General features: G+C 35.8%; 1 long non-coding RNA gene and 1 pseudogene across 1 annotated transcript; both read right to left on the bottom strand.

Annotated features, from left to right (window-relative positions):
* Positions 1 to 12,510: 12,510 nt before the first annotated feature.
* On the bottom strand, positions 12,511 to 17,628 carry LOC113338890 (annotated as a pseudogene).
* Positions 17,629 to 18,762: 1,134 nt separating this feature from the next.
* Positions 18,763 to 20,797, bottom strand: LOC113338892. The gene is made up of 3 exons (XR_003354880.1): positions 20,351 to 20,797; positions 20,178 to 20,265; positions 18,763 to 19,708 (listed from the first exon to the last, which is right to left on the bottom strand). It is a non-coding gene; the product is annotated as an uncharacterized LOC113338892 (long non-coding RNA).
* Positions 20,798 to 26,032: the final 5,235 nt, after the last annotated feature.

Here is a 26,032-nt window from a genome sequence, read left to right on the forward strand (position 1 = left end):
TATCGGGCCCTTGCACATTTAACTGCAGAACTACAATGGCTTCGTTATTTGTTTCAGGATTTAAGAATTCCTTGCATTCTTCCAATAATTGTTTCCTGTGACAGTCAAGCAGCTATTCATATTGCTCAAAATCCAGTGTTCCACGAGCGGACGAAGCACATCGAAATTGATTGTTATTTTGTCCGAGAAAAACTGCTCAACGGCTTAATCAAACCACAACATCTACAGTCTTCTGAACAGCTTGCAGATTTATTCACAAAACCTTTAGGTGTCAAGCAGTTTCAGCATTTGGTTAGCAAGTTGGGTATTCGATGTGGATCGACTCCTCCAACTTGAGGGGGGGTGTTAGCGATATATCTGTAGTCTACTAGGTTTCCCAGTTTACTAGTTCTTTCCTAGTTTTAGTCTTACGTAAATATAGTCATATTCCTAGAATATCTCTATTTGTTGTAACTTCTTAGTTAATTCCTATGTAATCTAATTCACTATATATATCAATAAGAATAAACAAAATATTCACAGTTGTGAATTCATTAAACTCTGTCTCCTAAAATCTAATACTATCATCATCACCTACCTTATGATCGAGCCATCTAGGAGACTCAGGAAGTGCTCCACCTATCAGAAAAGCTAGATGAATTATAGGTAGAACTATTGCAAGCCTCCAATGCCATATCTCAACCTCCTGCACAGAATAAGCTTTCATTAACAAAAAATGCAGTGGTGTTTGTAGCAATAATGAGAAAGAGAGCATTGTCATCGAAGTCGACTAGAAGATATCTTCTGTACGTCAGTAAGTGGAGCTACTGAGAGATTCAAATTGAGTGAGTTAAGTGTACTGAAAATTACCTCAAGGTGAAGGTGCGAGGAGGAGCTTAGAAGTTTGAGAAGATGGTAAAGTATTTGGAATAGTACTGACGAGGGCACCTCTGCTTTTACGGGGAGAAATTTCTGAAATGTACATTGTTAGAAATATGATAGATGCTCCTCCAGCGGAACCTATACTTAACAATCCAACAAACAGCTCTTTCATATTATGGTGAGGTAAACTTCCCACCAGAAGGGGAACCAAGAAAATGAAAGCGGAATCTGCTATTGCAATTGAAGCTAATGGCCCAAAACTTTTAGTAAAATAAAGTAATGCGAGGCCACCGTAAGACATAGCTCCCGATTCAATAAAATACATCCAAAGGACTCTCTGCATGAATAGAAAACAGCAGGACAGGTGATTATTCATTATGGAACTGCATGATCATCAACAAGTAAAAGGTATCGAAGGTGGTTATTGGCTGCTTATCGGTTTCCGGTAAATATTCCCAAGGTGATCTGTTGACCTCTTTTGGGGCATAGGCAGTTGAGTAGATTATGGCTGCACACAACCAAAAAACAAAACAAAAATGAACCGAGCAGCATATTAGACAGACACATACGTTAGACACTTGTAAACATACCAACGTGAAGAGTCATCCATTATTACCTAAGTAATATCCAAAGATTAGAGCAGGCGTACTGGGTGCAAAGATAGTAGCAGCAAGTCTTTTTGTCGACATTGATCACACACTGTATTGTTAGTAATGATTCAGACTCGATTAATTTCTCAAATCTATTAAATCAAATCAAAGGGATAATTTGTAAATTTCTTTCAGAGACATCAGTTAAAAGTTGTCAAATTCAAAAAAATAAAAATAAATCAATGTGATCAAATTCGGGAAAGAGAGAAAGAATAACCTAACTATAATAATAAACTCGGAAGAAACACCTCTAAATACGAATATAGATGAACGATGGGCGTGCAGGAAGGGATCCCGCTGGTGTGATTTCTACTATGCTGGGGAAGGAAGTGTTAATGGATATTTAAAAAAGACTGGTGATGAATTTGATATCTATACTGACTCGGAAACCCGTTTGGAAGAGGATATGTGAGATGGGTCCAAACTATCTACTTTTGAGCCTTTGATATATCCAACGGCTGTGCGGCACTGTTAGATCTTGTAAAATTTCAGCATGTCAACGGGTTCATCTTCTTTATGAACAGCTCAATAGGGATTATTTTCGCTGACCTCCTACTTAGAGCATCTTCAATAGTGGGTGTTAAAAATCTATTTGAAAATTTTCTAAAACCCTTAAAAGATTTTTTTGTTTTTTCTTGTTGTGATAGGAAATCAGGAACAATTTCCCACCACTCATTACAAGTATTTGTTCTTCTACAATGCTTTGCCAATTTATCGGCGACTCAATTAAAATATCTACTGAGATGGCTAGTTTTAGAAAATGAAAAGGAATCTAATATTACATAACAGTCATCAGTCATCTAGAATGGTACTATTGAACCAAGTTAGACCGTTATTTTTATTCTCTAAGTAATCCATGATCTTCTTTGCATCACTATAGAGGATGATGGAATTCAAGTTCTTGATACTGGCCCTTTTAATGGCTTCAAAAACTGCTAGACTCTCCGCCTCCTCTGTATTCCTTGCTATGCCTCTGACTGATTTGCACCCCTTGTAGTGCCCAGAACCTGTGGTCATGTAGATACCAATTCCAATGTTATTGGTATTTTTATCAAACGAGGCGTCACAATATATAATAGTACAGTTACTTGGGAGAGAATGGTTAATCACTGGATTGAAGCTACTAGTTATTTGGTTATTCACAGATCTATCAGATGTACTAGCTATTTTTGTATTACCCAACACCAACGAATTTACAGTATCATTAGTAAGCCTAATGGCTAATCTAGTTGTGGCAGAAGGCTGGGTAACTTTTTGCTGGAAAACCTTAAAGCATCTATCTCTCTAGATGCTCCAAGCAGTAGTGAGAATTTTTATTTGAGTGTTTCCATGCTGATTGTTGAGAAGCCATTTCTATATCCAATCTTTGACAGTAGGATTGGAACCTGCATCCTGCAATGTTATAAACGCATTTGGTGTAATTGACCAAACAGTTTTGGAAAATCGACAATGGAAAAGCAGATGCTCAGTCGATTCAACTATATTATCATTACACGTGCTACACAAACTATCACTAGCAGGCACATATCGAGAAAGCCTAAGTTTAGTTGGCAGAATATCACCAACACACTTCCACAGAAATAGCTGAACTTTCGATAGAAGATTAGTTTTCCATAAAGCTTTAAAGATAGGAACAGGACCAGAATCAACTGAACCATTAGAGACCCCATTATCCAGAGTCCTATAAGAGGATTTCACAGAGAAAGTACCATTATGCGAAAAAGACCATATTAATCTATCTCTACCAGATAAAGATATTCTAATTTGAGAGATCATATCAGCATTCTTCCTAGTGAAAAATTCATTTAGCATGATCATATCCCATTGTTTAGTGTGTTGATCTATAAAGTCTGCTACCACTAGATTGGAATTAGGATATTGCTTACAGATAGGATAAGACGCATTAAGGATCCAGTTATCCTCAAAAGCCTTAATGCTAGTTCCATCTTTCACTTCCCAATGACTGTTTCGTTTCACTATTTCTATACCCCTGTATATACCTTTCCACACCCAAGAAGAGTCATCCTTTTTCTTACAATGAAGGGGATGATTATTGCTAAAGTATTTACATTTCAAAATTTGAAACCATAACTCATCAGAACCATGCATAAGCCTCCAAGAAATTTTAGATATTAAGGCAAGATTAATTTTTTTAAATCACGGAAGCCTGGACACCCTAAGTGTTTATGAGTACAAACCTTTGGCCACTGTTCCATATAAACTCCTCTTTGATTATTTTTACCCCACCAAAAATCCCTTTGGGACTTTTCTATTTAATAAATAATATTATCCAGAATCAAGAAGGAGTTCATATGATAAACAGAGGAAGAACTTACGACATTTTGGACCATCACAGATCTACCTGCTTGTGTAAAATGTTTGCCTTTCCACTTTTCTACCTTGTTGTCATGGTGTTCAACAAGATAAGCAAAAGATTCGGCTTTGTTTTTGTTAATGAAAAGAGGAATACCTAGATATTTGTCATTTAGGTCTATCTTCTTAACATTAACGGTTCTAATTAGGGAAACACATTTATCTGGATGTAGTTTTTTATTAAAAAAACATCCAGATTTATCTAATTAGGGAAACCATTAAAAGATTTGCATATTTAGTAAATGTAGGACCCCATGACTAATAAATTATCTCCAACGGTATAGAGGTTTAACCCTTAGAAAACCTTATGTGATAAAATCCTAACTGTTTAATTGGATTTTAATTAATTATTAAAAATAAAAAAAATATGACATGGAGCTCATCCCCAAGGTCAAGATAGATTCCAAATTTGTTCACACTCCTCTAACAAGTGTATATTTCAAAAGAGGGGGTGCAAGTGAAGGTGTAAATAAGACTTTCTTTAACTTTTTTCTTTTGATTGGAAATAGTACTTTATTTAGATTAAGAAAAGAGTTACATGACTCTATCCTTTTCCAGATTTCTTAATAAGAATTCTGGAGGATATTCATAACATAAGGAAATATTACTTGTTCTTGACTTTTTTGCTAGAGAATCATCTACCTGAATAGCTTCTCTCTTAACATAACAACAAGACCAATTAGAAAAGGTTCTGAGAATAGAAATGCAATCTTGGACCACGCTATTTGTAGTCCAATCTATTGAGCCAACAACACCATTAATAGCGTTAACTACATTAAGGTTGTCTCCTTAAAGCACCAGTTTTTGAGTATTTTTTTCTTTAGCCCGTGTCAGTGCCTCTAGAACTGCAACAGCCTCCGCCTGCTCTTCATCTATGGCTTTGTTGATCCCTCCCTTGCCTTCAATGAAGGCACCTTTGGCATCACGGATGATTAGACCAAAACCCATTGGTTGTTCCACATAAATGAAAGAGGCATTAAAGTTTAGTTTTAAAAAGGACTCTGCCGGAGGATTCCACTTGACAGGATCTTGTTCCACAGCATTCCTAGGTACTGGTAAGATAGCATATTCACAATCATTAATGAATTCCTTAAAAGTATGAATGAAATTGGTTGGATTAAACTTCATTTTATCAAAAACAATTGCACATCTATGTTTCTAGATCCACCAAAGTACACAGCAAATATACCTTATTCTTACCTGCATTGCATTGTCCCAGAAATTATTAGCATTGAATAAGTCAGAAAGTCAGGCAGTAAGATTAGTGTTTACACTTAAACCTACTAAAGAGTAATCAAGAGCAAACCATAACTGTTGAGATATAGGACAATCCAATAACAAATGCTGACAAGTTTCATCATTAGATTTACACAGGGGACAGAGAGGATCAATGTTGTCAACTACTTTATGGAGCTTATCTCTAGTTGCAACACAATTATGTAATATTCTCCAAATAAAGTGAAGAACTTTAGGAGGAAACTGGACTTTCCATAGTTTCTTCCAAGGAAATAGAGGGATACCTGTATTTTGAATATTATGAATTTATTGAGATTCATGCAATAAAATATTATAAGAAGATTTGACGGTAAAACTACCATTTGTAGTGCCTAACCATCTAATTTGATCTCTTCCTTGCATGGGTATTCTAATTCTCAAAATCTGGTCCACAATATCATTAGTGAATAAGGCCCTTAACATGTTAATATCCCAATTTCTAGTGTCAACATCAATTAGCTGAGAAACTTTAGAAACTAGATTAGAAGACATATCACTAGGAACATGCTTTGCTAAACTAGGAACCCAAACATCCTTCCAAATATTGATATCCTTACCATCTGCTACTTCCCAACATGAATGTTTTGTAACTATTTCTAAACCTTCAAGGATTCCCCTCCAAATCTAAGAGCCATTAGGACTCATAGAATCAGACGGAGGATTGAAGTCAGATAAGTATTTATGAGCCATAATTTTAACCCACAATGCATCTTGTTCATTGACTAATCTCCAGGCAAGCTTAGTAAGAAGAGCTCTGTTAAATTCATATGTTTTCCTAATGTTCAAACCACCTAAATGTTTAGGGCTAGCCACAACATCCCAGGATTTAGGAAACCTTTTTCTGCCATTATTGTCTTTATTCCAAAATAATTTCCTTTGAATGCTATATATTTTATCAGTGATTTTTTTAGGCATTGGAAACATTGCCATCTGATGAGTGGCTATGGAACCTAAAACAGTTTGAGAAAGAACAGTCCAACCTGGTTGATTAAAATGTTTAGATTTCAACATGGATAATCTTCCATAAAACTTAGATAACATACCTGAGAAGGATTGACTCTTATCTTGCTGCAACAAGAGAGGAACTCCTAGATACTTATCTTGCATAGCCATATTCTTAATGTTTAGGATCCGGGTAATAGTCTGCTTCTCATGACTGTCTATCTTTTTACTAAAAGCCATTGAATATTTGTCAAAATTAATAGCTTGGACAGAGGCATTTCTAAAGTTATCTAGAATATTATTCAAATATCTTACCTCCTTGGCATTGGCTTTCATAAGGGTTATTTTGTTTTTGGTACTCAGGTTTCGTCCAACTTTTGAGTTTGGTCTAACATTTGTCCAGCTTTGTGTTTGGTACTTGGAATTAACGTTGACTTATGTTGACTCAGTTATCTTTTGACTTCTGTTTAATAATTATTAAAAAATTAAATAAAATCTAATTATTAATCTAAGTTACTGTTAGGCCCTTTCACTTTTACCAAACCAGTTCTCTGAAACCCTAATTCATTTGCTACTTCATCTTATTACGCCTCCGCAAGAATCACGACGTCTGCATAATGCCGTGAACCATTTTCATATCTTGATTTCGTGTATCACCAGCTTATTCTCTGAAATTCGAATTCTAGATGCAACCCATCTCCTCAAATCTTGTGCCTCTATCTTCTTCGGTTCCAGTCCTATTAAAATCACCACTCACATAAAACCAAATTCTTGAGTATCTCAAATTCTCTTCTGATACTCAAATAATTTTCCATTACCAACAACAGAAAGATATTATTTCGGCCCCAATCAGTTCCTGCATTAACATACCCTTGTCAACATGAATGGCAGCACACACACAACGAAATTCCTCTTACATTTTGAATCTCGGATACAATACTGTACATTCATCTTCTTCAAATATGATATGTAAACCATAATTTAAAACAATGTAAAGGGAAACAGACACCACAAGTACAAATTCTCGATTCACTTCCGTGTTGATTTTTGACAACAAAATTCCTAATTCTGTCGATTCCTGCCCTAATTCAGAAAAACCCTAATCTCCCATCATCTTCTTCTTATGAACCGATGATCTTCACAATACGAAATTTTAAACCTTCAAAAGTAACGATTTGGTTCAATTGCAAGATATGTACCCAATTATAAATCGTTCAATCACAAATCCAAATTTCAATCTCAAGTCAAATTCAAACAAGATATAGAAGCCACAAAATTGTTACTCCACAAATGAAATTAAAAACCCCAAAACCCAAAATCAAACCAATCAGACGCTCCCGATGATGATGCATTTGATGCTCCTGATGATGAAATTATTATTTTTAGATCCTAATCAACAACTGACAGTATGTTCAAGCATCTTAAGAGACAGTGCAAAACCATCCCATGTTTCTTTGATTTTGGGAGATCTATTTGGCGTCTAGAATCTCAAAATCAACATCAGCTTTTTTTCTTTTCTTTTTTTCTTCTGATTCTACATTCTTCTGTTAATCGCAGTGGCGTGGTGGAAGTGAAGAGGGTGAGCGGTACAGTGGTGTGGTGGAAGTGAAGAGGGTGAGCGTTACTAGAATAAGAATTGGTTCTGATATTAAGGTGGTTTCTTTAGAAGGGTTAAATGAGTAAAAGACTCAATTATTAATAATAAAAGAGAAATAGAAAATAGAAAACTAAAAAATAATTAGGTCAAATAAAGTCAATCACAGTCAACATCAATTCCAAGTATCAACCGCAAAGCTGGACAAATGTTAGACCAAACTCAAAAGCTGAACAAAACCTAAGTACCAAAAACAAAATAACCCCTTTCATAAAGATTAGGCAGTCATCTGCAAAAAAGAGGTGAGTAATTGCAGGTGAAGAATGAGTCACTTTTATACCTTTGATATGATTTTTAGTTTCAGCATCTAAAAGATTTTTAGAAAAGACATCCAAACACAATATAAAAAGGTATGGAGACAGGGTATCTCCCTGTCTCATTCCTCTGGTAGGCCAATATTGTTCACCTGGAACACCATTAAGCAAGACTGAAGAGAAAACAGTGGAGACACATTGGTTAATTAAATGACACCAATCATCACAGAATCCCAAAGTTTTAAGACAATCATATAAAAATTTTCATTTTACCCTATCAAATGCTTTTGACATGTCTAGTTTCAAAGCCAATAAACCTTTTTTAGATTCGTGTTTTTTCATGGTATCAACCAATTCATGTGCAATAATGATATTATCAATCATGAGTCTTCCTTGTACAGAAGCAGCTTGGTAAGGAGTAATAATCTTATCTAGCAAAGGTTTCAGCCTATTTGCTAATAATTTAGAAATTATTTATAAGATGTATTACACAAACTTATTGGTCTGAATTCACTAGCAGTATTAGGACAATCAACCTTAGAAATCAAGGAGATAAAGTTATGATTATTTTCTTTAAGGAGATATTTACCTTGAAAAAAACCAATTACCATTTTCACAGTATCTTCACCTACAATGTCTCACATATTTTGATAAAAACCTGGTGGAAATCCATCAGGACCTGGAGAAGTCCAGGGTTTCATATCAAAAACAACCTTTTTAATTTCCTCACTAGTAGGAAGTCTCATAAGACAAGCATTATAAGCCTCGGTAACACAAGTACTAACACAATCAAGGATATTGTTGATATTACTGGGATTACTAGTTCTACTAATAGAAGAAAAATGACTTCTTAGATGGGTAGCTATATCATTCTTATTAGTTAACTAGATCCAGAATTATCTCTAAGAGACTCAATATTAGTTTTTTTCCTTCTAAAATTAGCTCTATAATGGAAATAATTAGTATTTCTATCATCAAATTTGATTAAGTCATCTTTACCTCTTTGATTCCAGTAATCATATTCTACTTGTTGCCAATAATTCAGTTGCTTATTAAGGTCTGCTAGTCTAGGATTTATAGTATCCACTATCCCTTGAGAATACAAAGATTCTATTTTGGCTTTGATATCCTTTAATTTATATTGGATATTCCCAAAGCTATTAAGGTTCCAATCCTTAAGAGCAAATCTAACTTGTTTAAGAGAAGTTTTGTGTCTGAAGGAAGCAGAACCATTATTTAGAGATTCCCAGTTATCAGAAACAACAGATTTACAAGAAGAGTCTCTAAGCCAGCATTTGTTAAATCTATTAGGTCTCTTAATATAACTTGAGTTTCTAGAGCTAGTGAGGACAATTGGACTATGGTGACTAGCAATGGGAGTAAGATGATAAACGTGAGAGTCAGGGAAGAGATTAAACCAAGATTCATCACCAAGAAATCTATCTAACCTCTCTTGAATTAAATCAGTCCCATGTCTCCTATTTGTCCAGGTAAAAAGATTTCCAGAAAAACTCATATCATGAACACCTAAGGCATTAACATAGTCTCTAGCAGTATCTAAGTAAGATTGAGAATGAGAATTCCCACCAGATTTTTCTCGATTGCTCAAAATGAAATTCATGTTTCCTAGAAGGATCCAAGGAAGAGAGGTTGATAATCTGAATTGCATAATAAAGTCCCACTGAGCAGTTATATTTCCATTATCTAAGGCACCATACATACAAGAAAATTTCACTTTAGTTCTACCATCAAACTGAAACAAACAGTTTATGACATTTAAATTGGAACTAATAATCTCTAGACTCATACCATCTTTCCACAGAAGACAAAGACCACCAGATAACCCAATAGAATCAACAACAAAGAAATTTGGGTACTTTAGAGGTCTTATAAAAGATGACATCTTTTTGAAACAAGTTTTTGTTTCAGATAAAAATATGTCATCAGGATCATTCATGTTCACTGAGTCTCTTAAGTGATTTCTAGTGTATTTGTTTCCAAAACCTTGCACATTCCAGTAAATGAACTTTATGTTCACATACAAATGTCTATCACAGAGCAAGTGTAGATGCTTAACACAACAAGAAGTAATACCTAAAGCAAGACCAAACCCAAAACGCAAAAGTAAATCTCTAGAAACAGAAAGAACTAAATTCAAGTATATAGTAAAAGACCTAAAAAAGAAAATGGGGAAGAAAATTAGGGTTTCGTAAAAAACCTGAAAAATTGGAAGCTCCCCCCCTGATGATTTTGTACAACCAAACCTCCATTCTGGAAAGCTACGTTATCAATTACTCTCAGACCTTCATCATTGTGTTGATATTCCATATGTAGATCCATCATAGATCTATTTTCATCAGATGCCGCGTTCTCGCTCATAGTTTCATCACTCTGGAAGATTTGGTTGGTATGTGTGGTCCTTTTTGATTGATGGATGATTTTAGATAAAGGGTTATCCTCATCTCTAACTCTCTTGTTCTTCCTTGAATCTCCATCTCCATTAACATCTATTTCTGAGTGTGTATTAGGCATGTTTGTAGATGACCCCGCTACAGAGTTCACAAGACTAGCCGCTTCCGTGTCTAGGATATAGGCACCCAAGAATTGTCTTCCCTCTTCTGTTTGGCTATATTCAACTAGTTCTGGCTCAGTCATCGCTTCAACCATGTGCTCTTGCTGTAAACGCTTGCAGTTTTCTTCAACATGCTCTATTACCCAGCATTTAGTACATATTTCATATGGCTGCATATCAAAGTGGTAAATTACCCAAACTTTTTCACCATTTGGAGCTTCCAGCCATCCACCTCTTCTTAATGGTTCTTTCAGATTGACTTCAATGTATATCGTATTGGTAACATGTTCTCTTGGCATTCTTCTTCTCCCTTCCGGAGTTACTCTCTTTCCAATATCCAAACATATATCATGCAGAAGTATTTAATTTAATATTATCTGCTTAAGATTTCGAAGCTTTACACACCATACTTGACTGATAAATTTATAGTCTTCTAATGGTATATTAGAGTCATATTTTTGGAGACTCAGAAGAAATCCTAGCATTGACTATGGGGCATTGGCAACCACATTATCATAAGCTGACTTTCTCTCAAATCTGAAAACGAAGAGATTAGTTCCTTTAGAAATAATCTCAAAACGGCGATAACACTTCCATCTCAGATTAACTTCCTCCTTGACTTTTTCATGATTTTGAGCATCTTTAGATATAAGTTTACCAAGTAAACTATACATTCATTCATCTGTTGCATCTTTCACCATCTTTGCTGCGGTGATAGCTCTACGGATTCTTCTTGAAGAACCCGCACCAATATCAACTTCTTGCATACTCTAATATGTTTTCCTAGACCTAATATGTTGATGTATATAAGGTTTTGGAAAAATAGGGTTTAGAGAAAATGTAGGATATCTTATTGGATTATAGAAGGACTGAGGATAAACAGAGTATTTTTGTTCCTTAAGGTATTGGCCAAGACAACTGTCTTGCTTAATTAGAGGGATTAAAGGCTTGACTTTTTTTTGAATATCACAGTGGGAAATAATTCCAATTATGGTAACTGAAATTAAACTAATTGTTGACCATTTTTTTAAATATACCAACCCATGGAAAACAATAGAGATGATGATGATTAATCTTCATGATTAATCTTGATGCGGAGAAGCATACAATGTATGAAAATTTTGATGTTGGAACCAAAAACGACATTTTTTGTAACACAATGATGAATAGGAACAATACGACTATCGGAGAGCAAGCATTACTGCGATAAACGAGAGATAGAATCAATGAAGATTTCACCACTACTAGTGTTCACGACTGAAGATTACACAAAATCAACCAGGAGATCTGCCAAAAAAGTTAACACCCCATTAGCAAATAAATCAACAAAGATATTATGAAAGAAACTTTCAGGGGAAAAAAAAAAGAAAAAAAAATCTCAGATTTCTTCTACAAGTTAATCTAAGATCAAAATACAAGTAGCATTAAGCTTAAAACAGATACACTGTTAATTAAATCAAAGAAAGCAACGAACAGTGCATCAGAACATAGAAGGTTAAAGAGAAAAGATTGAAATTTTGAAACTGATTTACACTACTGAGTCGTATAGATGCAATCCAGACTTTCTTTAACAGCTTCATATTTATTTTCCCATCCCTCCTAGTTTGTAAGATCCAACAATTGAAGATTGATTTATGTTAATTAGGGGTCTAAAATCCTTCGTGTCATGAAAAACAAAAAATTCACCCTCTATTGGAGATGCTTTAAGACTTTCTTCAAAACCTTCAAAATTAGTATTTGATCCCTCCTGTTTTGTAGGACCTACTATTGAAGATGGATTTAGATCAAATGGAGGTCAAAAATCCTATGTGTCATTGAAAAATAAATCTTCCACCTTCCATTGGAGATGATCTTAAGAGACACGCTGAGTACAAATATTAGAACAATTAACTATTGCCCATCTCGTGGACGTATTTATGCGAGGATAGTTCTTAAACATTACTGATCAAAGTTATGCTACTTAACCCGTAGTGTTTTTAAGTGTGTTTTAAGCGTGGATTGTAGTGTTTTGAAGTAGTCCTCAAGAGACCAGTAAAGATGATATAACCAACTAATCCGGATTTTGGTTAATACAAAAGTTGCAAAATACAAAAAACTTATTCAAGATGTGATCCCAGATTCAAAGTATTGACCATCGACGGCAATCTCATTGACCATTCTGTATCCCAAATCTTTTGGGACAACTTCTCCATCTACTTTAGATTGCTTTGGCAAAGATAAAAACGGTGGCACAGAAGGCACATGCGATGCTAATCTCACTACCTGAAAATTGAAGTGTTTCATCAATGTATATATAGGTGTAGAGTCTAGACAACAGCGTTTTATTTGAATCATTTTATATTTATTTTTTAGTAATCAGATTTAAGGCAAACTTCGAGTATGAGGTTAAACAAATGAAATGTTAGTAATAGTCGATACTATACATGAAGACTTTGAACTCGTTGACATACAACTTTGCAGGTTTTAAAGTGTAATGACTAATGGACCCAAAGTACTGCAAGGTACACATATAAGAGTGATCTATACATCTAAGATTCTAAAGAATAAGCTTTCTACCTGAAAGCATCATTGTAAAACAATACTTCATTAGCTAAAAAAGAAACTAGGCATGTTGCTTTATATGCATCTGTATCCATATAGCAGTTTTATATCTTCTGCTCCTTTCCTGTGTGTAAATGAATTCTCCTTTACATACGCCATACGTCCTAGATTTAAGTTTTGACATCTAATATTCCCCCCCTGTGCAAGTTGAGTTATATGCATCGATATCCATACAGCAGTTTTTGTATCTTGCAGTCTTTTCTTGTGTTCTTAATTTCTCCAAGACATTTGGTTAAGTCTTTAACTTAACTTCTCTAAACTTTTCCTGCATCATAGTAATACCCCCTCAATCTGACTTCAAGTCAACACTCACATGACTTAAGACCTACATTATACTGATCGCAACATAGCCTAAATTATGAACCCAAACCATACATGCTCCAAGTTCAACTTTTTGAAACATGTTTATGTGATAAGAACGACTTCCTCTTTTTCTATATTTTTATTCCCAGAAATGCAAATCATTACCTGCGACATTGGGGACCTCAATGAGATTCTTTCATGCTAACTCTCCATGCTCAGAAACAGCTCTGGCCTGTGCTTCTTTCATATTGATCTCTTCTGTTCTCCTTTTTGTTTCTATATCAATAGGTGCAACTCCAGCATCCACAAAAGCGCACCTGAAGACAACGGTCAATTTAGAGATAAGGTATATATATTCTTAAAACTATTTTGGTCAGAGGTCCTAAAAGCTATGTAGGACTAGTACAGCTTCGTTAAATGAGAAAAGCAAAACAGTCCATACAGGTATTACGCTACCATCAAAGTAGAAGATGACAACCTAGTAAGAGATCTGGTGTTCGGTTAAAATAGGTTTCACTGCTTATTCTGAACTTTCCATTTGCATTGACATGTGTTGAGTTATATCATTCCAGAATTGCATTCATGCAGTCCCCATGTGAAGAAAAGTTAAAAGAAAGGGCTTTTTGTGTACATTTCAAGTAAATACGTAGAAGGTGGTAAGCTACAGAACTTTTAGTTTCTTCTACAACCTTACAAATTTACATTTATATTCAAAATGTGTATGACGTATATATCACTTTAAGTTCAGTAAGTTACAAACACACTTGTTTTCCAACTATGAAAATGTTGACATTTTTCAATAGCACCGAAGTGGCCAAGTATTCCTAGTAATAAAAAAATCACTTCATAAACACGACTGCAAATGGAGTTTCAGAGAAAATAAGAGGCCACAATATCTTACTCAATGGTAGTTGGTGTGGCCACAAACAGCTGTCTCTGATGCCGAACAGCACCGGTAGCGCCAGGGATTGCCACGTCCGCTAGGTATCTATATCGAGGGTGCAGCGAACATATCACATTATATTGCTGGTAAGCAAAAGCACAATTTCGACAGTTTTGTCCCATGCAGTCCATTCTGGCTGGGAAAGAAGGCCATTGACAGGCTGAAAAGTTTCCCAACTGCAAGATTGCAGCCCTTTAGTTAAACAGAAGAAGGGAAGAAATAAATCTTTATACCTATAATTTACAAACCGAGGGGATCGTAATGCAACTACCAACATATTTCATATATATAAAACAACATTAGGTCTACTGGACACAGCATGCAACGTTAGAACCATAGGCGAGCACTAACATTTATATATACAATGTCCGGCAAGCAATTTATCCTTTCAAGTAAAGTCTTTATTACAATTTGCAGTCTCAGATCTGGAACTGATAAATATACTGCAATAGATCAACCTAGAACAGCGTATACTAATTAAACATAATATGTGCAAGCACAGAAAAGAATTCTGTATAGATATTCAAATACACTCGGTATTATTATATGCAAGTACATGCATAAGTTGTGGCAAGTGTCAAGTACATGCATAAGTTGTGGCAAGTGTTAAGACATGAGCATCCATGTGTTGTAGACAGCGAACACGCAGAAAGAGGAGTGTTCTTAATGCATTTAAAAAAGGCATTGATGTAAAACAATCCTTGAATACAAATCCATTAATACCTTTAAAGCTGAAAATTATGTGGGGCGGCTTCAGCAGCACTTGATTTGTTAGAAACAAACGGATAATCAGATGTAGTAAAGGAAGAAATTCCACTATTACCAAAGCCTGACAATGGTATACACTGATGAAATTGATGTGGCAGCAACAACATTAATCCGCCTAGATGTTCGATAAGCAACACCAAGCAGTGCACCTCCATGAAGACCAATAACCTAGAAAAGATAAATTATAAAACATACAAATAAGAAATTGGACAAGTCAATGACCATGACATAAGACAATTGTAACACATAAGTTCAGTTAAGTTGAAAGTTTAATGCTGGTAAACATTAATTTATTAAAGTTATAGTAGCTCCATCAGCTAACACTGACGTGGTTAAAATTTTGAGGCACAATCCCCTCCCTTCGGAACAAGACGTAAGGGGTTACGCCCCAAGACAGGATTACTTGAACTATGCTTGATGACGATGTACTAGTAGATAACATTAGGCTAACACTCTACATCTATTTCAAACATGGCCTCTAAGGCCTCCAAATTTTCCAAAAACGGAGCATCATTCTAGAATATCCAGCCACCCAAACTCTTGAAGCAACAGTATCTTTGACCGAAGTAATGGCAAAACATAAAGTAGGACCTCTTCATACCGGTTCACTGCGACCATCAATAGACCTTGTTAAGATATTTGATGTCCCATCATCAAATATGATGTGCACTTGGACAGTAGCAGAAGAAGCTGCACAAGCAGCAGCTTCTTTCCCTTTTCTTGCGGAACCTGGTTTGTGAATTACTGGTAGTCTTCAAGGAAATGCTGAGTCCAGCAAAGCAAACCTGTCACTACACGTATACCATGCAAAAGCCTTCCCGTCCCCCTATCAACAAGCAACCAATCATCAACCTTGCACACCGAAAATAAGGGATATCAGGCCACACAATCGCAAGATACCTGCAACAAAACCAGAATGTGGACAAAAAAATATTAGAAATCCCTAGCATAAATAGATAACTCGTCCAATGAATGTTTTTACATGGTCCGCTGCAGCTACGCACAAATCTATACTAGAAGGTCTCCGCTTGGCATAGAAAAGAGGCTATATGGGGAACATGTTTAAAACTATAGAGCACATGACAATGTTCAAACATCATAATAAATGTCATATTCACAGAGATGGCGACGAAAAATGCACATGACAATGGATACCAAAATTAGACAGCTATCTCAAACGACTACCAACAGATGTAGAAAAAAAAAAGTAAATACCTGAACTGATTACTGAAAGAACCGAATAAGATTCATGAGGAACGGGAGTACTAATGTACTTCTTCAACTGCTTGACATGCAATTGCTCTAATGACTCGGTTCTGGATCTTCCTGTTTCAGATAAGGAACCACCTAACCAGGAGATGGATTCGCTCTGTTGGATAACTGGAGTTCAGTAGCTTAAGTTCCCTTCCCGTTCCTTTCCGACTACGTACACAGCAGAGTGCTCTCTGCCTCCCGATGGTGTTGGTAAAGAAGCCACAGCTGGAAGAGATCTTGCATCAAATTCACTAAGACTTACACCAATGTTGGTGCCAGCTGCAACCACGCAGTAAACCTACAGCGGGAGTGCAGAGTTGATTACAAACAAAACAAAACCAGCGGTCATCCTCAAAAACAAAGAATTTTGGCAACAAGAGTTTGTATTGGACTAAATTTCCATTTTCCTGTAAAAGCATTATCAGGCGTAGATCTTTTCCAAGTGGTATGCTAGGAAAAAATAAAACTGTCAAAACCTATGCATACTAGTTTAATAACAAATTTTAAATGCGTATACAAATGAAATAGAATCAGCTAAACACCCTAAGCTTTTTGGTGAATGCGAGTAATTGAGGAGGAGCGAGAGAAGAAAGCTCACACAACGGCCTCGTCAAAGCAGAATAAGTAGGGTGCTCAATAGCCCTACATAGAGTACATTACAACAAGTTGGATCGTATAACTTGGGAAAGGAAATAGCACGCTTTCTAAACAATCAAAATTTTATAAATCAATTAAGCAATAATTAAAAGATGTGCATACCAGATATAACAATCCTTTACACAAGTCAATATATCAAGGTTCGGAGCTCGGGGATGGCACCAAGATGCCACAGTATGGCAAGCAAGTTTCAGGACAGGTTTAATACGCCTGAGCTCCTACATTAAAAAAATTAGAGAATATACACACAACACCATATATGAGTATGCATTTGTTTATTTATAAAAGATTTGTTTAAAAAAAAAAAAACTTGAGATAAATCTAGAGCACCTTAAAAGAGATGGTACCCCAGATTGCTAATGTCTTATCTGCACCAATAGTGGTCAGCTGTGGCGAACCCCCATCACCCTAGAAAGCTCAACAGACACGTCAACGCCACCATCATGTGCCTCAAAGAGTGTCAAACAGAAAAGATATATGAGATTTTCTGAAGTGATGACCAATATTCCATTGAATCTAAAATGTCAAGGAACTTCAACTTTCAGGAAAGAATTTAAACTGAAACTCCCCCAGATATGCCAAGATATGGCCATTGCAGAATAAGAAGGCACTTGCCAGAATTTTAACATCTTTAACATGTAAACAACAAAAAGGACAGAAGCGTAGAGCACCAATTTTGGAGATATTTAGACGACAAATCAAATGTGTTGCAATCAAAGAAGAAAGTGTGAAATACAAGAATTTGAATATGACAATATGTAGAAAAGTTTTGGAATCAAGAATAGTGAATAATCACTTCTGTGGCAAGTGAGGCAAGAACAGCAATTGACCAAGAGAATCAATTTCTTTCTTCTCTCTGTTCTTTTTACAAAACTGTACATTAAGCACTAAAAGTGAGCTACTGTGCAATATAATACACTGTAGTCGAGAATATAGTTCCCATAAATCGGACCCTGTATTTGATACGCTATTATTCTACTATTAGTATTCGTAGATAAGAACGAGATATAAATTGGACCAACATTTTAAAAGCTTATTTAGAGCAAGAATAGAGCACCCGTGAAGGAACATAAGAGGTAAGTTTCTCAGTTTCCGACTCCAATTCATAAGGGCAGACTAAATCTCAAAAATAAATAAATAAATAAAAGAACTTCCACCTGCAGTGAGTATATTAGACTTTCTTTGCTTAACTCCAACAATGTAAAATGAGAATTTTATATACAGGACTGCTAAAACTTACCACAGAAGAGACTTGTTATCAAGATCCTGCTTGGGCACATCATGGTCGCGCATGATCACCAAATCCAAAATATGGGTTTATTCTCACAGAAAATGACAAGAAAATGCCTCCCTCTGGTGGATGATGCAGGAGAACTAAAAGACGACGAGTGTTGGTAAACAGCAGATGGAGCCTCAGCAGCTGCAGAGCGATTCCGCCAAAGTTGCCAAAATCGGAAATCATCATCATAAAAAGTTACCTGCTTTACACTGAAGGGGAAAATTGTAGGTTTGGCCGTTAGACTGAGATGTCATTAATGGTACTTAAATTTCCAAAAGAAACAAAAGAAAGTGGCAATGATCATATTAGACGAATTACCTTCCTCCACGAACGGCCCTCAGTGGGTTTTCCTTTGGACTATCAACCATCCAAATACAAAGAAGAGAGACAAAAATTAGCAAATTGAAACATCAAACTGTTCTAGTATTACACATACATTACAACACAGAGCTATATAATGTAAGTAGGACCGGCTTCAAGTGTTTAAAATCATGGTGCATATTAACTTTACTTATTTCTTGTTACAAACCATTCAGCAGATAAGGCTTAGATGGTGTGTGCGTGCCATTTACCCACGTCCACCTAGTATGTTACTCTTATGAGATGAAAACTAAAGGGAGAAGGAAACAGAAACTAGAGCCGAATGCTGAGGGAATATCGAGAACCTTATGCAGAAGAAGATTAGAATGCATGATAAAGGTGTTTAATAAAATAATTCATAACTGCCAACATTAAACAATTCAAGCTTGCGTAAATGCTCATTTGATCATTCCCTAGTCTCCTTTCTTTCTCAAGCTCACGCCTCTTTATCTGTTCAAAAAGTAGCACTGCGCAAAATAGTATTTTCATCTATGCAGATGATATCATATAACTCAGTTATTCTCTTTCGAGCACCTACCTTCCTATCACCATTTAAGTTATTTCACTTCTTCCTTGAGTTTAAAAGAAGAAACAACCATCCTTTTTCAAACAAAATATGCCTTTAATATTCTTGTTATACCAAAATGATTGGGCCTAAAACTCGCCCGCTCACCTTTCCCGGACGCTAATTACAGAGTTCAAACACAGAGCTGCTGCGCTTAAGAGGATGAACCTCTTTCTAATCCTATTGAGTACCTAGAGGTGACAGGATCCCGTTTGGTAAGAGGTGACTTGCGAGCTACTCAGGTGCAGACTGAGCCGGGAACTTGACAATTGTAAGATGCAACCAACAATTGTGAACAAGACTCTCTGACATGTTCACTGTTCTGGCATCTCAGATCTTCAATACATTATTTTCTGGCGATAAAACCTTTGTCCTAACTAAAGTCTTCACGAAATTTCTACAAAGGCACAATACTGGATTAGAAAATTAATATTAGGAATTAGGTAAATGGAACCCAGCAGCAGCAGTATAAATTACCCAGAGCTCCTGAGCTTTCAGTCAAGCCACCAGGTTCAGTACTCTTGTGTTGAAAAACCCAGGTAAGACGAGGGGCGAATTGAGATAGACCCAAATGAAACAATCCAGTAATCATCATCCTACTTACCTAACTATAGAGCTTGAAAATATATCATTGTGCTTATTTCAATGTTTTTGATAGGAATAGAATAATGTATCACTACAGTAATTATGAAAATATAAGAAAATTCCTCAGGTATCCTTGTGCCTATTTGTGTTTGATGTATATCTACAGTTTGAAACGAACGGGAACGTAATTTATTCTTCCGTATGATATATATATAGAGTGCCTATTGCAGAAATGTGAAACGAGACTGAAAGTTTACTTGTGAAGTTAGATATAAGTGTACCTGCGGATTCTCCCGCAGGTAGCTTCTCCAATTTGGCTCCAATCAAACGCCCTGCATCAACTCCACCTACGTTTAACTCATAAATCACCTGCACATTTTACAAAATAACTCAAGATCAGATCTTACCGCCCTTTCTATTTGGGCAGAGAAAGAGATTCTTGAGAGATACGTACCTGTCCCATTTTCAGACAGCAAGATGATCAGAAGCATCAGCAGTAACAAGCCATGGATGGGTAGGATGAAGCTGAATCTTAACGATCTTATCATTTGTTGGTCTAAATGCTCTCAACTTCAACCTTCTCTCTTTCTTTTATCTCAATTTAATTTCAGATTTCAAATAGAGAGAGACATAAATCATCAAAGAAAAATAAAACCTAAAAAGAATGTCCAGAATTATGTTGGATTTCCTCTTTCTCTCTGTCTAGGTTTGTTTGCATTTCGTAATTGAAAGGAGGTTGATGGATTTCAGGGAAGAAATCAAAAACCCTCGACTCTCTTTACAACTCCTCGGAAAAGATCAAAGAGACTAGAAGAGAAGAATAAATTGTATATAGTGACTAATGGACGGGCCTAGCTAGGGGCTAACCCGTGCTATAGCCCGTCCCTGTTTTGTTTTTGACCCAAACTTTTTTTTTATGTATTAGGAAACTTTTTAAAAATCAGTCTTCAGCCTATTTATATTAGTGATTTTTTTTCCTTTTTTTTTAAACAAAAACTGATATTAGTGACTTTTTTTCATTTTCTTTTTAAACGAAAAACTTGAGTGTTTACATAAACAACCTCCTCTTGTAGCTGAATAGTTATGTTATCAAGAGGAACTAATAACCAAACATCACTCATTCTATTTATTCTTGCTAACTTTGAAAGCATGTCAGCTATTTTACATTTTTCATTTGGCATATTCCTGCTTTACCAAAGTTTAAAATCTCGAAATAAATTATTAATGTCTAGTATTAAATTACGAGTTCTCCAGTCAAAATCATCTTTGTTAACAGCATCTACCACCATCTTCGACCTCAAACTTCATCTTGTCTACATTCATCTCCTTAACCCATTGCATGCCTCCCATAAACCTATTCTCTGCTTATTCCGGACTCATAAAAATATTAGTGATTAGTTAATATAGCTTCAGCCTAAATAATGTTTAGCCCGTTATCGTCATTAAACATTAAATATTTTTTCATCTCATCTGTTTATTTTTCAATTTTTCTTTCAAATATTTATAACTTTTCTCTCTAATCACTTTCATTATTAGCTTTGTGCCTTTTAATCTTTTACCTATCTAGTATTTCATAGATGAATCTCAGTTAACCACCAATCATGCGATTTGTTCAAAAGAATTTTCCACCATATTCGGCCACATCATCAACTAGTGATATTACATCCCTACCCCAAGAAGATTTCAGGGTACGTCCCTGCATTTTGTAAAAAGAAAAAAAGAAGAAAAAAAATCTAACCAAGAAAGAGAGCACAAGCGTTTTATTCAACTTACACGATTTGAATCCCACTCAAGTTTCGTAATAACACGAACGGATAGGTGATGTTATTTTTGATAGTGGTAAATAGAGTTGTGGTTCACTCGGACTTTGTTGAAAATGATTCTAGGCTTAAATATAAAAATAAGAAATTATATACAAAATATGTCACGGGATGAAGAATTCACTGAGACTCGGGATTTCACTGTTTTTTATATTCAAGTGGTTCGGAAATTAATCCTAGGAAATTATAGCTCCAAACACAAGAAATATTAACTCTATTCTTTGCAAAATAGATTTCGTAAAACATCAATTGTAAATTACAAGCATAGTGTATCAAAAGCACCTAAGACTAAGCATACACTATCAAACAAGATAACAATTGATTAATAGAAATCATAAATCATTTATAATCGGTGCAGAAAGTAAATAAGGAATTAATTAAATTTACCACATGATGAAATTCAGCTTCGTCCGTCGTCCCATCGATGGGGTCTAGCTTCTCATGATGAAAACACACACAAAAAGATAACTCATAGCTCAAATGGTGTTTTTATTGGAAAAATAGTAGAAACCAGAGATTTGCAATGGTATAAAGGTGTTGCAAAATAAACTGTTACAAAGAACGATAAATGGGAAATGCCATTGTCACTGTAGCAAATACAACGCTTCGGTATGTGTCGTTGTCACTGTTGATGAACGACTGTTCTTTGGCGTCTTATGTTCTTCATTCTCTCCTTCAATGGAAGCAGCAGAGACAAGCTCTGCAACTTCCTGTTTTATGCTCTGTTTCCTCCCCTCACTCTTCCTCCCCCCTCTATGCTACCCCAGAGTCGTATTTATACTCAACAGGGCCAAGAATAACTCCTCATTACTCCACGAAATCTCCCATTATACGGCAGTGAAGAAAAATGTTCTCGGGGATATTTTCTTCCTGATTTTCCTTATCATGTGTCTGCGGATATGTAACACACTCCAAAAAGATTCTACACGCACCAGATAACATCAAACACGCCTCTACCACAAGATAACTTCCCAAAATAACGAGAAGTCCCTGGAATATGTCACAAAGAATATATGGGCCCTGTTTTCTTCAAATGAGAGAATCGACCTTCCTTTTCTGAATCAAATGCAGTGATCACCCCTGTTTTAGCGTAACAGATCAATACCAATCCAGTTCAAGCCAAGAATCTCGCCAAATATCTTCATCAATCTTCACAGATTAAATGCAGGAAAACACGAGTTTTTCCTCACTCCCTGTTTTGCTTCCAAATGATTATCCAGCCCAACTGGATCGATTCCAGCGACCCTACCGCTCCTGTCTAGTCCAGAGGAAAATACCCAATGATTTTCAGCCTTTTAATCTACCTAAAACACGCTCACATCGCAAACCCTAATCTCTGGACGACGGGTGCAAAAGTTCCCTCCAAAACTGAAACTTGAATTAAGAAGATGGTGTCCCCCTAACCAAACTGGGGGTGTGAATAGCAGGTGGCGCCCTAGGGTGTAAATAATGAAGAAGGTGCCCCTTAGTTATTTAGGTGCTCCTTATCCTACTTGGGGGTCCGTTTAGAAAATGTCCTCCGGGGGTCCAAATAGCACTTTTCGAGCAACTTTTTCCACACAAGTGAATTTCTCCAAAAACACATATACAAACATAAAGACACCATAATAAGTATAAAATCAAGCACTAGCAATACAGACACTGAGGATATTTCAGACACAAAAATGTGTCTATCAAATACCCCCAAACTTATTATTTGCTAGTCCGCGAGCAAAAATAATCTAGAATATATAATCCTAACTCACTAGGTGGCTCTAGTGACCGAGTTATAAACTCGGGAGGGTTTACCAGAGGTGTACCCATAAAACCATGACTTATAATTGGTCACAAGTATCCAAAGAGCTATGAGGACATACATATTCTCAACATATCTCCAAGTAACTAGAACTGCCAGAGAAATTAAAGGTGTCAACTCTAAAGCTGACTAAAGAAAATGGGAGACACATCCGCAACATTGCTAGATAAAGATATATCCACTACACAGCTAGATAAACATTGTAAGATACATCCGCTTTACAGCTAGATAAGATTAGGAGAGAGATAAAGATGAGAGGGACATCTGCTACACAGCTGGACTAATTATGTGTGATGAGTTGAACCAGTGTTAGAAAGATCTTGTGTCAAATGGAAAGCGGACTAAAAAAGCAACAAATATGCACATCTCTCTTCGACTCTCTCATAGTGCTCAGTAGAAACAACGCCTTCTTTGGCTTCAACTGTTGATGATAAACTCTAGAACCTCGTAGAACCTTGACAATTTAACTTTTCTTCTTAATTTCTTTCTTGAAAATTCCTTATAGATTTTTACTTCCCTATGGCCTTATTGAACAAAAACCAACGATGATTTTTTTTATTTTTTTTTATTTTTTATTTCAACACAAAAATAACAAGACAAAAATTTAAATGGCCATGAGAGAAGGACTTTAGAACTTGGATCTTCGCAACTTGTGATGTCTTGGTATCATGAACTTCAACAACTTATATCATTTGCTCTTATAACTTATTTTAACTAAATTTTCAACTTTGATTTTTTGAATTATTCTTTTATATTGTTGCTTCTAAACCTTAAACGTCTTCAACTTTCTTCATAGATTTTGATGTCGCTCTGCTTGTTGATGATGATAAGTTTCTACTGAGAGAGAGTTGTAATCCAGTAACTAAGACTACATTGTGAGGTTGCTTTGTCTTTCTGGCGTTTCCTTGTGACCTACTTGCCTTTCCATCATGGATGGTTAGGTCCATCATGGTTATCCTCTAAAAGGAACAAGTTCTCTCCTGAATTTCAAAGATCTCAATGTCTTTTTCTCTAATGTCTTAATAGAATGTTATCCCTACAATTCCACTTTCTATATTTTTGGTGAGAAACAATATGTAAACTTAGCTAACCGGATATTATGTGACGCTAGAAGTTTCTCCCTTACCCCCAAACTTAAATTTAACATTGTCCTCAATGTTCTAAAGATAAAATTAAAAACATGAACAAGGAAAAACTATTACCACTTGAGGGAAATGAAATAAGGATGAACATTACCGTGTCGCATGAAAATGGGTTACCTCCCAAGAAGTGCTAAGTTTAAAGTCTTCAGCCAGACATTGGAAGAATTAGTCACCTCGTAGAATCATATAGCAGTAGCCGGAATAACTGTGGGTCATCTGGATCAAAAAGTGTTATCCACAAGAAGAGGAAACTGCAATAGACCAAGAAGATACCGAACATACCCTTGCTTAAGAAAACTACATCTAGTTGTGGTTCAGGTTCAGGCTCTATAAAAGGGTCTAAATAAAAAGTTTTCATCGGTTGGATTTCCTCCAAGGCATTCTGAAGATCAGGCTGAAGAGTCTGGAAATATTCAATTAAGAACTTAGAAGCGCATAACAAAAGCCTGAATAATTGGGTATCCTCTAAGTCAGTCATATTTGACTCACACAGCTGACCACAATGAAAGAGGTGGTCTTCCTTAAACAAATGTGTCAACCCTAATCTCCTAAAGTAATTAGGTTTAGTCTCAAAACTCAATAACTAACACATTTCAAATTCAAACGTTCCCACAATTGAAATAAAAGTTTTTGGTGGGAAAACAAAATCAATCTGGGTATCATAGCCTGGGTAAACCACATCAACCAGAGGATGGGTTTCTAACAACTGAACTTCTTTCTGGACATTATTAGGTTCGGGAAAACGCGTATGAAGATAATCTTGTAAAATGTTTGAGGCACATATGTCAAGTCCCAAGTGAGGGGCCTTTCTAAGAGTTAAAGCAAATGGAGAATGATGATCACCCCTAAACTTAGAGTTTTCAGTGTCTCTAGAAAGACTAGTCACAACTTCCCTAATTTCTAGGTCATCAGATTCTTGGAAATGGTCAATTGATTCTTCTAAGTCAGGTTCATCCTCACTCATCTCTATGAGTTAATTTTCTTCTAAGAGTATAGTTTCTAAATTTCTAGACTCGAAAACAATATTCTCAGGATAAACTAGTTCCTCTAAACCATCATTGGCTTCGTAATCAAAAGGAAGTACAACTTCGTATAAAACGGTATTATCTCTAGTCAAATCCCCTTCCTTTTGAATAGGTGGATAATATTTAAAATTATCTGGATTTGAACCAGAAATATCATTATCATTATCAAGCTCAATAGGAGTAACAAATTCCTGATCACCAAGCCTAAATACTTTAGATTCTTCATCAACATTGTCCACATCATACTCATCATTATCATAACATGGAAATGGCTGAACCTCATCTACACAAGGAGTGTCACCAATTCTAACCTTGATATCTTGATTATGCAAATAACTATCCTCATTTTCAAGA

Source organism: Papaver somniferum, unplaced genomic scaffold (assembly GCF_003573695.1).
Source record: "Papaver somniferum cultivar HN1 unplaced genomic scaffold, ASM357369v1 unplaced-scaffold_19, whole genome shotgun sequence".
Taxonomy (NCBI): domain Eukaryota; kingdom Viridiplantae; phylum Streptophyta; class Magnoliopsida; order Ranunculales; family Papaveraceae; genus Papaver; species Papaver somniferum.